This window comes from Peromyscus leucopus, chromosome 14 (assembly GCF_004664715.2).
Source record: "Peromyscus leucopus breed LL Stock chromosome 14, UCI_PerLeu_2.1, whole genome shotgun sequence".
NCBI classification, from domain to species: domain Eukaryota; kingdom Metazoa; phylum Chordata; class Mammalia; order Rodentia; family Cricetidae; genus Peromyscus; species Peromyscus leucopus.
The window spans coordinates 10293889-10307070 of record NC_051075.1 but is presented as its reverse complement, the minus strand read 5'-3'; positions in this window follow the sequence as shown (position 1 = coordinate 10307070).

Here is a 13182-nt window from a genome sequence, read left to right as displayed (position 1 = left end):
ATTTTTTAATCTGTGTTATAGACAAGTAAAATCTGAACAATTCCTGTTTATCTAGGGTTGATGACCTAAATTATTATTTTGCTTTAGCTTTATGTTTTTTTTAAATCTCAAAGAATATCTCCTCTACAGAAATAGAACAGAGCAATGAAAAAGACAAACCTCAAATCACTCAATTTCTTTTTATGTTATGAAAATCCTTAATCAACATATCCTAAATTTTAAATTAACTATGAGTTTTATAAGTAGTTCATTCCTTGGTCTGATGTTATCATAGTAGCATATGTTTAGGACATATTTAGAAACTTTAAATAAGTAGTAAAATTGAGTTGAGTAGCTGATTATTTTCTAAGAACCAGGATACTTAACTGAATTCTGCTTTCTCTTTTTCTAAATTGATTTTTTTTTTTTCGAGACAGGGTTTCTCTGTGTAGTTTTGAACCTTTCCTGGGACTCACTTGGTAACCCAGGCTGGCCTCGAACTCACAGAGATCCGCCTGGCTCTGCCTCTCGAGTGCTGGGATTAAAGGTGTGCGCCACCACCGCCCAGCACTAAATTGATTTTTAAATTTAATAGAACAGCAAATTATTATGGTTATAATGTACTTATATGGGTCTTATTATTCATAACTTTAGGCTTCCTCATAAATTATTGGATGTTTCAGGTTTTTTGTTTGTTTGATTATTTGTTTTGAGGTGGGGTTTCTCTGCATAGCCACAGCTGGACTGGAACTAACTCTTGTAGACCAGGCTGGTCTTGAACTCACAGAGATCCACCTGCCTCTGCCTCCTAAGTGCTGGGATTAAAGGTGTGTGCCACCACTGCTAACTTCATGAATTATTAATCCACATTCTGGCATAGTGGTACATACCATTCATTTCATCACTTGGAATGCAGAGGGAGGAGGATGTCTGTGAGTTCAAGCCCAACCTGGTCTACATTGTGAGTTCCCGGACAGCCAGAACTACATAGTGAGACCCTATCTCAAAAAACCCAAAATAAATAAATAAATTATTAATCCACAAATTAAAATTAATTCTAGAGACAAAATAATAAGCCAACAATGATTGGTAAAATACACAGCTATTTCTGATACTTATTACACAAAACATCAGTACATTAATTATGCTAATTATTATTAGATACAAATAATTCTGAAATAAATCACCTATACTGCCTTAGGAAAGATGCTGCATACCAGTGCCAACACAGTAATTGAGATGTCTGACATCTTACACTTCCTACTTGTTGGGATGGACTGGTGAAAACCAGAGTTCTACATGGGTCTGACCAACTGCAGCTGACGGGAATGCAAGTCCCTAACTGGAAACTTAAAGGACTCTGGCATAGTTAAGAAAAACAACGATTGGAAAAACTCAAGACTGCTTAGATAATGAATGAGAAATGTTGAAGAACTGATTTGGATGAAAACATTAGCAATAACCACAAGAAGTCATATCTAGAACAGCCAAATTCAGACTGCAGAAAGATCCAGTTAAATTTAGGTTGCTGTCTGTAATGGACACCTGTCAGTCTTTACATGTACCTTATTTTTGCATAGGTTAGTCCTGATTACTTTATAATTGACAAAGAATCCTTATCTGTGCTTTGGATTTCATTATTTTGTCTTTCATAAATGCCCTGTGTACCTCATTGAGAAAACACAATGTGAAAATTAGAAAGAGCCATGAACTCCTTTTTTAACCTTCTATTTTTAAATATTTTTATTCTTTGAAAGTTTCATACTTTTATACAATGTATATTTATCATATCCATCTGCTACTACTTCCCTCCCTCATAGTCTCTCTAGTGCCTCCACCCTGCTTTATGTCGTTTTAAAACTGTTATCAATAAACCCTAAGTCTAAGTAGTGCTACCCATATTCATATGGGTGTATGACCAACCACAGGGGCACAGATGTCCTGTCAACAGCAATATCCCTGAAGAAGAGTGACTCTTCTTCCTTTAGCAGACATCAACTGCCAGGAGTTCCTCTTGATAGGGGTGGAACATTGGGAGCCTGTCTTTCATCCAAACTGGAATTTTGACTGTTTGAATTTGTGCAGGTTTTGCATATATAACCACAGCTAATGTGAACCAAATTCAGGCCATGTTATGATTTTACTATGGAGTGCTACTTACAAGTGCATGCATTCACTCTTTGGTTCCCCAGAGGGCGGTGCTATTTTGGTAATGATGAAGGTGGGATCTAACTGGAAGAAATAGGCCACTGGGGTTATGTCTTTGAAGGTTATGCTTGGTTCACAGTTGTAGTGGCCCCCTTTCTTCTTGTTCCCCCTCCTCATCTTCCTCCTCCTCATTCCAATCCATGTAACCATCATGAGATAGCCTCTGCTGTAGTGCGTAGCTTTTCAAGCTTTGACCTGGAAGTACTACCCCCATTGAGGCTTCAGTAACTGTCACGCCTACAAGGCGGGGCCGAGACAGGAGCCCTTAAGACCGAGCTCCGGATTGGCCGGCTCTCTTGATTCCTGGATCCTGGACATGAGAGGTAGATTGAGCAGAGTTCTCCAGAGAACACCGCTGGACCACACTACACCTTTCCTGGACCCTGTAACCTATCCCCTTACTTGTGAGTTACCCCACAAAATAAACCTCCCTTTTAACTATGTGGGGTGGCCTTGATACTTCTGCCAATGCTCTGCCACACACTCCTGTTGCCATATGTTTTGCCTTACCACAGGCCCAGAGTCGATGGAGTCAAGGGCCATGAACTGAAATAACTGAAAACATGACTTCAAATAAGTCTTTTCATTATAAATGTTGGGGGAGGTGCATATACAGAACATAGTACCTCCAAAGTATTTTGAGCTGAAGGAATTTGAGAAAAGAGGATGGGAATAATGTATCCCTACTTCCCCCAAACCTATCTAATCAGGTCATCAAACTTAGAAAAGGTTTTCAGTTCTGTGGACATAGTTCATAAGACACTCATGTGAAAGTGCTCCTCTCCCTGCACTCAGAGGAAAGAAACCAAGACATGGCACCAAGAAAATCTAAACAAACAAGATCCAGTAAGTTTCCCCCCCTTTACTATCCTTAGACCCATTTATCTAACCCCATTGTTCTATTACTATCCACTTCTTGACTAAATCTGGCATCAAACTCCAGATATTAACCTCCTTCTTTGGAGTCTTCATTGACTTATGCTATCACCTAAAATAGACATTGATATGGGTTTTCTGAGAGCAACGGAGTCCTCCTGTATTTGTGGTGAGCTTAACAGGGTGCTAAGATCCTCCTGGACAATCAACAGCCAGCCACACCACCCTAAGCTAATGGTTTCCAAGTTCTTTGTCTCATGCCCAAGAAGAAAAAAACAACATGATAAATGAATAAGCAGAGAAAACACTGATTTGTTGAGGAAAAGTCAGAAAAGAACTCCCTAGAGTAAGAGAGGCTCCAGAGGAGGAATACCGCCATGATGTCTTGATCTGGTTGGCTTTTGTGGATCTCATGGCAGGAACTGGATAGAAGTAGAGGTAGTCTTTATTGGAATTAATCAATTTTCTTGTTACCTCTTCTACTTTATTTACTGTGACAGTCTCATCAACATGAGGAAATAGAGAAATAATAATTGGACTCATTCACATTACTATAGAAACTGATGTTCAATTTTTCCTTTCTCCCTACCCCCCATTTTTTATGGTTTTAGTCTAATTTTTTTCTCAATATTCTTTGAACACAAGCCAGTAAAGACTCCACATGTGTTATGCACGTTCCCTTGTCATAATCAGAGAGTTACTAACCCATGTAGGAGTGGTTAAGAAGTGGAGGCAGCCCTGAGTGAGTGAAGTCTTGAGTAAATGTGTATTTTGAGATGGGAATGGCCATCTTGAGGACCCATGGAAAATTGGCAAAGCCATTACCCAGTTGAGCCAGACTCAAGAGAAATGATAAAACTCTCCTCAGGAGTCAAATGGAGTGTTTGTGAACAATTGATGGAAACCAGCAAACATGATTCCTCTTCCCAGATGGTCACAGCCAGAGACTGCTGCCTGCAGAGACCTCCCACCGAGACCAGCTAACCCCTCCTGTTCTGTCCTTAATGAAGACCAGAGGGGCCAGGTTGGTAGTAGTGATAATAGAACCCCACCCAAACTCAATTTCACTGTACATTGTCTATGTCTGTCCTTTCTCAATCCTTCCTACCCCCAGCCAGGGTTCTAGGACCCAAGCTGTGAGGGCCACATGCTACATGACTAGCTGCTCATGATCCACCATGGGCTGCCCTTACTGCCTAAGAGGAACTATCTGCTCTGTCAGTATTATGTGTGTGCTTTCTTTACTCCTGTTGTTTATCTGTTTTCCTTCATCATGTAACCCTGGTTGGACTGGCCCTCACTATGCAGTTCAATTGACCTCAGAATTCTCGAGAGTTTCACTTAGATATCAGGAACTACAGGCACATACCACTGACCTTGTTAATCTTGTTAATCTGCCATTTGTTATAATAGCCTCAGCCATGAACCTGGTATTAATCCTACAGATTCTAGGAGAAAGATCACCGACCCAAATCATCATGGCCCAATTAATTAAAGCAAGCAATTAATTAGAGCAAGCTTTTTTTTTTTTATTCATGTACAAGGGCTGTCTCTCCCTAAAAATGAGGTTCAAAAAAATCGTGTTCAATGGGACGTGGTAAGATAAGGGTTTTTATAGCTCAGAGTAGAGGGTTTCAAAATGGGGGGTTTGGCAGCCAGAGTAGGGTTACAGAAGCGTAACAACCTCCTGAAACAAAGGCATGGTTGCAAGGCAGTCAAAGCAAGGTCGTCATAGCAAGGCAGTACAACAAGATGGTCACAGCAACAAAGGTTCATAATGACCTTTTGAAACAAAGGCATGGTTGCTGTTTCCTGCAACAGGCAGAACAGAATCATTCGTAGTTAAGGTTATAGGTGGGGGGTAGACCAATTCTTGAGAAACAGATTTAATCATAGACAGGAATTAATCTAGTTTGTCTTTACTATAAAACAGCTTTCAATCCTAAAATGGAGTCAGGCTGTTTTATCACTGGTATGTGTAAGGAAAAATTATTTCTCATAACAGCCAAAAAGTAGAAACAATTTATATGTATAGCAACAAAATAAACAAAATGGAATAAACAAAATGTGACGCGAGCGCGTGCGTGCGTGCGTGCGTGCGTGTGTGTGTATGTGCACAGTGAGAACACTATTATTGATGAGAATGGAGACTAGTCAGGCCGTTTGGAGACGTGTACTTTGTTTCTTTCCTCTGGCCAGAAGAAATGTCCTTGGCCCTGCCCTAGCTGGAGGCTAGAAAAGAGGCTCAGGTTCCTGCCCTGGTTCTTGATTGTCTTTCTTCTTTTTACATCACTCAAGTGAGCACCATTGCCTGTGAGTGCAACCCTACAGGAGGATGTGATGAAAACTGAACACCTCATGGGTGGACCAGTTAGCCTGACTGGTCCACCCCTTCATACTTCAATTTAAAAACACCGTATTAACCTACTCATGTGGATCCCTGGGGATAGCATGTCTCTGGGACCCACTCTGGCTGTTCAGTAGCATCACTTACTGTATTTCTGTTAAGGTCCCACCTATGAACCTAGAATAATTTCTTGTATAAAAACTCACACACCCCATGGTTCATAAAATTTGTCCTTCAAATTCACAAGGAACAAGAACCCGGAACCACTAATTCAGTAGAAGGTTTGTGTGACCAAGAGCATCTTGCACCCTAACTGCCCAGCTACTGGGAAGAGAAAACTTCCATGATTCTCAAGGACCTCCTGCTATTGGCTTGCTTCATTCTCAGTCCTTTGAAAATAATGTAATGCTTTCTGAGTGTGGTGGCACAGGCCTTTAATCTCAGAACTGGGGTAGCAGAGGCAAGTGGATTTCTGTGAGTTCCAGGCCAGCCGAGGCTACATTGTGAGACCCTGTCTCAAAAATAAATAAATAAATAAATAAATAAATAAATAAATAAATAAATAAATAAATAGAAATAAAAATCAGTTTCTTAGTCTGGGCTGGGGAGGTGTCTCAGCACTTAGGAGCACTTGCTCTTGCAGAGGACCCAGGTTCAAATACCAGCACACCTATGGTGGCTCACAGACATCCATAGCCCTAGCTCCAGGGCGTCCAACAGGCATGCACACTATACACATATATGCAGGCAAGTAAGACATTTATATATGTAAAGTTAAAATGAATACATCTAAAAATAAATTTGAAAAATAGAATCATGCAATTCTGACATATGCTACCAAAGAAAAGAACCTTTAAAAACAGAATACAAAATGGAATAAGGCAGAAAAAATGATAACCATCATATGTTTCTACTTATATAAGATACACCAAACCCCCAAGTTCATAGAGCCCAAAAAGAAAAGGCTTCAAGGGGAGTTACTGTGAAGGCAATACAGACCCCACCTTAGGGTAGGGCCACCATCTCAGACCACCTGCTCTCCTCAGTTCCTGGAAGGACCTCAGGAATGTGCCATGACAACTCGAACAGATACAGGGCAGTATGCTCCTGTAGACATTCTGTCTGTGGTTTAGGGCCCTTGAAGATATCCAGATAATCCTGCTGAGCAGTCCAGATAATTCTGTTCAGCAAGTTGTGGTTCCCCACTAAAAAGATAACCCTATGGTTTCAAATGTTTCAAAAGTCTAGACCAATAGTTTTAAAAAGATCACCTTGCCCCATATCCCTTCTACCCAATCCCAAATTGCCAAAGTATGCAATTTCTGGCTTACAGTTTTTCCCTATAAAAACTCTCTACACCTGGGCTCGTGGCCACCACCACATTTCCCTCCATCTGCCATGCGGTGGCCCAGGTTGAACCTAACAATAAAAGGACACTTGTGTGCTTGCATCGGAAACCGGCTCCTTAGTGGTCTCTGGGGGTTTCTCGAAATGGGTACAACATACTGAGAGGATCCAGTGGTTTTGTTTTGGTAATGAAAAGCTCTAAAAGTGGAAAAAGAATACTGTACAACCATATGAATGTATGGGGTGTCTCTACCTTCCACACTTACACAATTTAAAAGGTCACATGTGTTTTACTACAATTTTAAAATCTCATTGGTTGGGAGTTCAATAGAAGGTGAAGTTCTTTCTCAGACATAGATACTTCAAGTTGGCTCTTGTCTTAAAATACTCTCACCTGTCCGTTTTGGCCCACGCCTTTGATCCCAGCACTTGGGAGGCAGAGGCAGGTGGATCTCTGTGAGTTTGGGGCCAGCCTGGCCTACAGAGCGAGTTCCAGGACAGCCAGGGCTACACAAAGAAACCCTGTCTAAAAATCCAAAATAAATAAAAATGAAATAAAATTCTCTCATTAGGTCAATTAGTTAATTGCATTTTTGAAAAATTCCCCACTCAATTCAAAAGCAAGCAAGGCAGAAAATTCAAAATAATAAGGCAACTTTCCCCAAATCCTTCATTTAGTCCTTTCTAATGCGAGATAAAAGGAAAATCATTTAATTTTTATATGATTTTATTTTCTTTTGTTGGGAAGAAGTTGTTAATAGGTGTGCCAGGGGAAAGAAATTCTTCCTCATTACAAGGAAATGCATGTTTTATCTTTGAACAAAGATAAATGGATTTTTTGTTTTTTTAAACTGTGGGACTCTTCATGGTTTGTAATATGCTAATGTGCATTTTGGATCTCCACAACAGGATTTAGTAAGTGACATTCCTAAGCTTATTTGATCAGGAATTCTTTGTTCTCCTGGAGCCCAATTAATTAACATCTGCCTTTGTACTGTGCTCACAGAAGTTGTGCCTCAGACCCACAAGCTATGCGGGGGATCCTCTTTATACAGGCTAAGCATACTATGTAAGCTGTAATTACGGTTTATTTTATCACAGACTGTTCTGGAATATGTACATGACTTCTTAAACATTTTTAAAATTTAAAGTAATGTAGATTAAGCAAATAAGGACAAAAGAAGCAATTTTGAAAGTAGTTTATTTTTCCTCATCAATTTACAGGTTTTTTGTTTTTTTAAATCATAAGGAAGAGTCAGTGAGGGTATTTTTTTAATATTTAGTCATTTGCTACTTATACAGTATTCTTTCTGTATGCCTGCACTCCAGAAGAAGGCATCAGATCTCATTACAGATGGTTGTGAGCCATCATGGGTTGCTGGGAATTGAACTCAGGACCTCTGGAAGAACAGGCAGTGCTCTTAACCTCTGAGCCATCTCTCTAGTCCCAATTTTCAGTTCTTTGTCTTCTTTGATAGCATTTAATATTCTAGAACAAAACACTTGTTAATGGAGATCATTCAGAAAACTGTGATGTTGACCTTGTGATACACAATGTCTTAACACTCTTTTCTAATTTTAATTTTTTTTTTTTTCCGAGACAGGGTTTCTCTGTGTAGCTTTGCTCCTTTCCTGGAACTCACTCTGTAGCCCAGGCTGGCCTCGAACTCACAGAGATCTGCCTGGCTCTGCCTCCCAAGTGCTGGGATTAAGGCATGTGCCAACACCGCCCAGCACTCTTTTCTTTTTCTTTTTCTGCTTTTTTTTCTTCTGTTGTTTTTTGAGATAGGGTTTCTTTGTGTGGCCCTGGCATTCCTGGAACTCCCTCAGGAGACTTGGCTGGCCTCGCCTCTGCCAGGCTCTCTTGTTTTCTTGATAAAAGAGTTCTTATCAAATTGTATCCAATCAGTACTTTTAAAGACCATGATATTTTTTGTCTTTGGTTAATGTCTGGTTCCTCAAGAAATTCTTTTTCCCAAGGTCGGACATTTAGACAAAAGCTATCACTCCCTTGGGGGCTTGAAGGAAGTTCCTATTTGCTTAAAAAAAAAAAGGAGGGGGGTCATTCTCCCTATCTCTGGCAAGAGGAGCCCCACCCCAACTCCCAAGACCCCTTCTCCTGTATCTTTCCCGTCATTTCTCCTTGCTTTTCCAGTGACAGCCGTGGCAGTTTGGAATAACCTTTTCCCTTCTCATCCACAGAGTGGCAATTTTGGTTTCTTTACTGTGCCCATTTTCATTCAGGTAACTGTGCTTCCTGACCTCCTGGTTCTCCCAGCATCTCAGTCTCTACCTGTTACAGCTTATGGCTGGCATTCATGGCCGTCTACCCGGAACTCTTCACCCCGGGGCTGGGCTGCCCTTCCCCCTGTATAATCCACACATTTTGGTTACCTGACCTTTTTGAACCTTTGCCCCCTTGGCTGCTGAACTTGATCCCCTTTTCTCCACACGGCCCAGCTCAGTCTGGTCAGGTCCACCCTGGACTCTCCCAGAAGTCTCTGCCTCTGACTATGATCCCCCACGTATCCACAACAAGCCTTCTCTTCCCGCCATACCTGGGAGCAGTCATGTCCTTTCCTTTATTTTTGTTTCTTTTTTCCATTCCATTAATACCTCCTGGATACTTGCAAAAGCTTTCCCGGCAGAGGTCACACAGGGTCAAGCTTCCTGGAGATAAACAGGATTACCACAAAATTTCAGACTGATCAGAGATGCTGAGATGGGAAAGTACAGAGGAACGGTCAACAGAGATGTAGTTGATGAAAACAGGGGAGGGGGATGGGATCTGCATCCGCAGGTCAGGGGTGCATCCTGGTTCGTGTCCAGAAGTGAGATGTGGCCTTGGTTCTGTCCTGACTGGAGGCCAGAAATGTCAGAAGTTAGTTTGGTTCCTGCTCTGATTTCTTGTTATCTGTCTTCTCCTTTTACTCAACCCAAATGAGCCCCACTGCCTGGAAGCTACAGATGAGGACTTGACCAAAACTAAGACACCCCTGGGCACTTCATGGATGGGCTTAAAGGGATGACCAGCTTATTGCACCATATCTCGCTGCAGTCTTTCCATAAATCCTATAAAAAATGACCCTAGTCTAGCAAACTGAGAGCACCCCATTTTCTGGGATCTGCCTTTTCTTTTGTCTTTCCTTTGCATGCTCATATATAATTCTATAATTAAAATGCTTTGTAAACTTATCCTTCCAATGATGGCTATCTTTGCCCAACTCTAGTCTAAATTCACTCTTCTTCTGTTTATGAAATTCATTGTTGAAGTTTTGAGCCAAAGGACACTACGGACTAGCTTGGGGTAGGAGTGGCTCTTGATTTACCCTGCACCTTAGCTGTGCGAAGCATGCGCACCTGCGTCTAGGAAGCCTCCACCATACCCAAGAACTCTCTTTTCTCCCATTTCATAATTTTGTGGTGCAAAGTATAGAATACATGAGGGACATAAAAGTAAATGAGACCAGAAAAAATAGATTGAGGCCAGCTCATTAGTACTAACAAGTTTAGACTTTCTTCTCGAAGTAATTGGAAGCTGAGGAAAGCTGTTGAGCTGAGGGCATGAACTGTGTTTCAGAACAATTACTCTGGTGGGCCCAGGGGGAAGAGATGGGGCCAGGATGAAGCAGGGAGGCTAATTAGATGTTTTAATTGTCTAGTGAGAAATGATGGATACTTGATCGAACAGAACAGAAGCCATAACTAGGAAATGCTTTTCAAAAAAGGAAAAGGTAACTGAACTTGGTGAGTGGATCGATCAGAGAAGCATTTGGATGTATGAAGGAGAATTTCTGCTGAAAGGGCCTTAATGTACAGATGCTCGGGGCTCCTGTCTGTTTAAAAGCTTACCATTATCAGCCGCAATATTTCTCAGTTCTCTAGGCTTTTCTCTCTTACAGGCAAATGACCTCCTCCAGAGCCTATTTTAGATATGATTGGCCAGAACTGGGTCACATGGCCATCCTTTACAGCAGTAGAGGCTGATAAAGAGGGCAGGACAAGTGTCTCTAAGATGTGCAAGCACAGGGAAATGTTGAGAACCCATTTGGATTGGGTTATGCACACCTCCCTTTTATAACATGCATTTGGCAGCTTAACACCTTTACCTGCAGATTCTATGAACTCTTTGTCAAATAATGCACCTAGCGACCTCAGAACCCCCTCAAACATCCACCTGCTGCTACATGTTCTGTACTCCCAATTCTGAGAAATAGTGTAGATGTCTCCATCCTTAGTAACAATGAAAGGCAGATAGTTTCTTCTCAAGAGTACCTGCGTATGAAGAATAGAAGTGTTGATCAGTCCTAAACCGGTTTGGGTTACAGTAGGACAAAACTATATCCTCAAACTTTTAGAGAGATTTACCTATATGGTAATGTATAATTGGACATGCATATGAACAAAATCAAATGCATTATGGGAAAGGATATGCACAGTAGAAAAAATTACATGATATAATCTATTTATTAAAATTGAGGCTTTTCCTATGCTACACTTCAAATTTCTCTTTTTCTCAAACACCATAAAAGGAAACCCCAAACCTTTACTGAAGCCCTTGAGTATTCCCAGTCGTGTGGCTCACTGACAACCTTGACAGGGTGTCCCTCTCTGATTGGTACTACCACTGTCCCCATACAAAGCTACCTGGTTACCTCTGCAAATCTGTGTGAGCCCTTATCTTCAGTTCTTTGGAACTGAACCTAGAGACACCCAGCCCCGGCTCTGAGGATCAGTAACATTTCCGTTACCTTTGACTCACCATGGCCCGCAGCTCCGGAGGCGATTCACATTGTCCTGGGAAGACAATTACTATCAAGTAATTCATAGACACTGGCCGTTCAGTGGGTAATCAATAGAGCTTGCTACAGTAACTAATTGGATAATGATTGCAATGGACTGAAGAGCGTTCTTCCAAACCTCCTGTCTGTTAAATGAGGAAGGGAAGTGTTCGTTCACTATTGAGAGGAGCTGAGATATATTTCAGGTAATCAACTTCTTTATTAATTCTGGCCACTCAGAGCTGGGGAAGATAGATTCGGAGATCCAACAGCAACTCAAAGAAGAAAGGAAGTTTCTTACTTTTATAGATGTTAGAGGTGAAGTGTCTCTGAGCTTAGACAGAAGAGGTCTCTGAGTTTAGAGTGGAGAGCTGAGTTTACAGTACTAGGGGAGGGAGTAGATAAGATATAAAGCCTTAATGTGGGAAGCTAATTCTATTATCCTGTCCTACCGTGGTGCTGGTACATGCTAGGAGTTAAGCAACTTAGAGAAGGTACTTTATAAGATATAAGGTGTGGCTGGTCCCTTCTAGTGGGTCAACCTCTGTGATGTAAAACTGGATATCCAGAATATTAAAACAGGGTCCAGGCTGGGGCAATGGCTCCATGAGTAAAGTGCTCATCCAATAAGAATGGAGACTTGGGTTTGGATCCCCAACACACAGGTAAAAGTTGGACACAGTGGCACATCTGTAACCAGAGCATTGTGGGGAAGGAAGGCTGATCCGAGGGACTTGCTGGATAGCAAGTCTAGATAAAACTGTGAGATCTAGGTTCAATGAGAGACCCTGTCTAAAAGAAAACCAAAAAAGCATGTAGTAGAGGATAATAAAAAGAAGACGCTCATCATTGACCTCGGCCTCACATGTGCACGCACAGGCAAGTGCTCCTACACACTTGTACATGCCCCCGCCCCCACTGTAACAGTGTCCATCAGCACCTTAGTGGAAGAACTGAGGTCAACAGCAAATTGGAAATATTCTGCCATGCAGATAGTCCACTGCATTGTCGTGGACAATGGTGCAGTGGTAAAAACGTATCTGCGGACATCCTAAAGACAAACACATTTCCACCTAAATAGATGTCCACTGTTTGTGTTTTGTTTTGAGTGCTGGTGGTTAAACCCAGGACCTTGTGCATTCTAAACGCAGGCTCTGCCTCAGAGGTACACTCTCTAACTCTATTGCCTGTTTTTTGACAAGCAAGATTTGATGGGGGCACAATTAAGTTTCAGCTCGTTTCATTGGCAAGTAGTGTCCCTTTTGAAATGGAATAAATGGATTGAGTTCGTGTATTAGAAAAGGAAAACTGTATCTAGATAAATTAGGATTATGATTGTTATCAGTTACTAAGTATCAGAGCCTGGGCTGTGACATCTTCAATAAGCTACGTTTGGCCACCCGTCCTTAATAAGCCAATTAAATAAACCAGTTATACTGAAAAGCAGATTGATTCACTGTGACCACAGTAGATTAGAAAGAAGAACAAAGAGACCTAGCAATCCCTCCAACTCCATGTTCAGTGCCCTAACCTGAGCGTAATGTGCAAGAGAAAGTGAGGGATGCACCGTTCAGCAACCCCGTTCATGCTGTGGTCCCACCTGTATTGCCTACCTCCAATGTCTCCTGCACGATGGTCTGACAA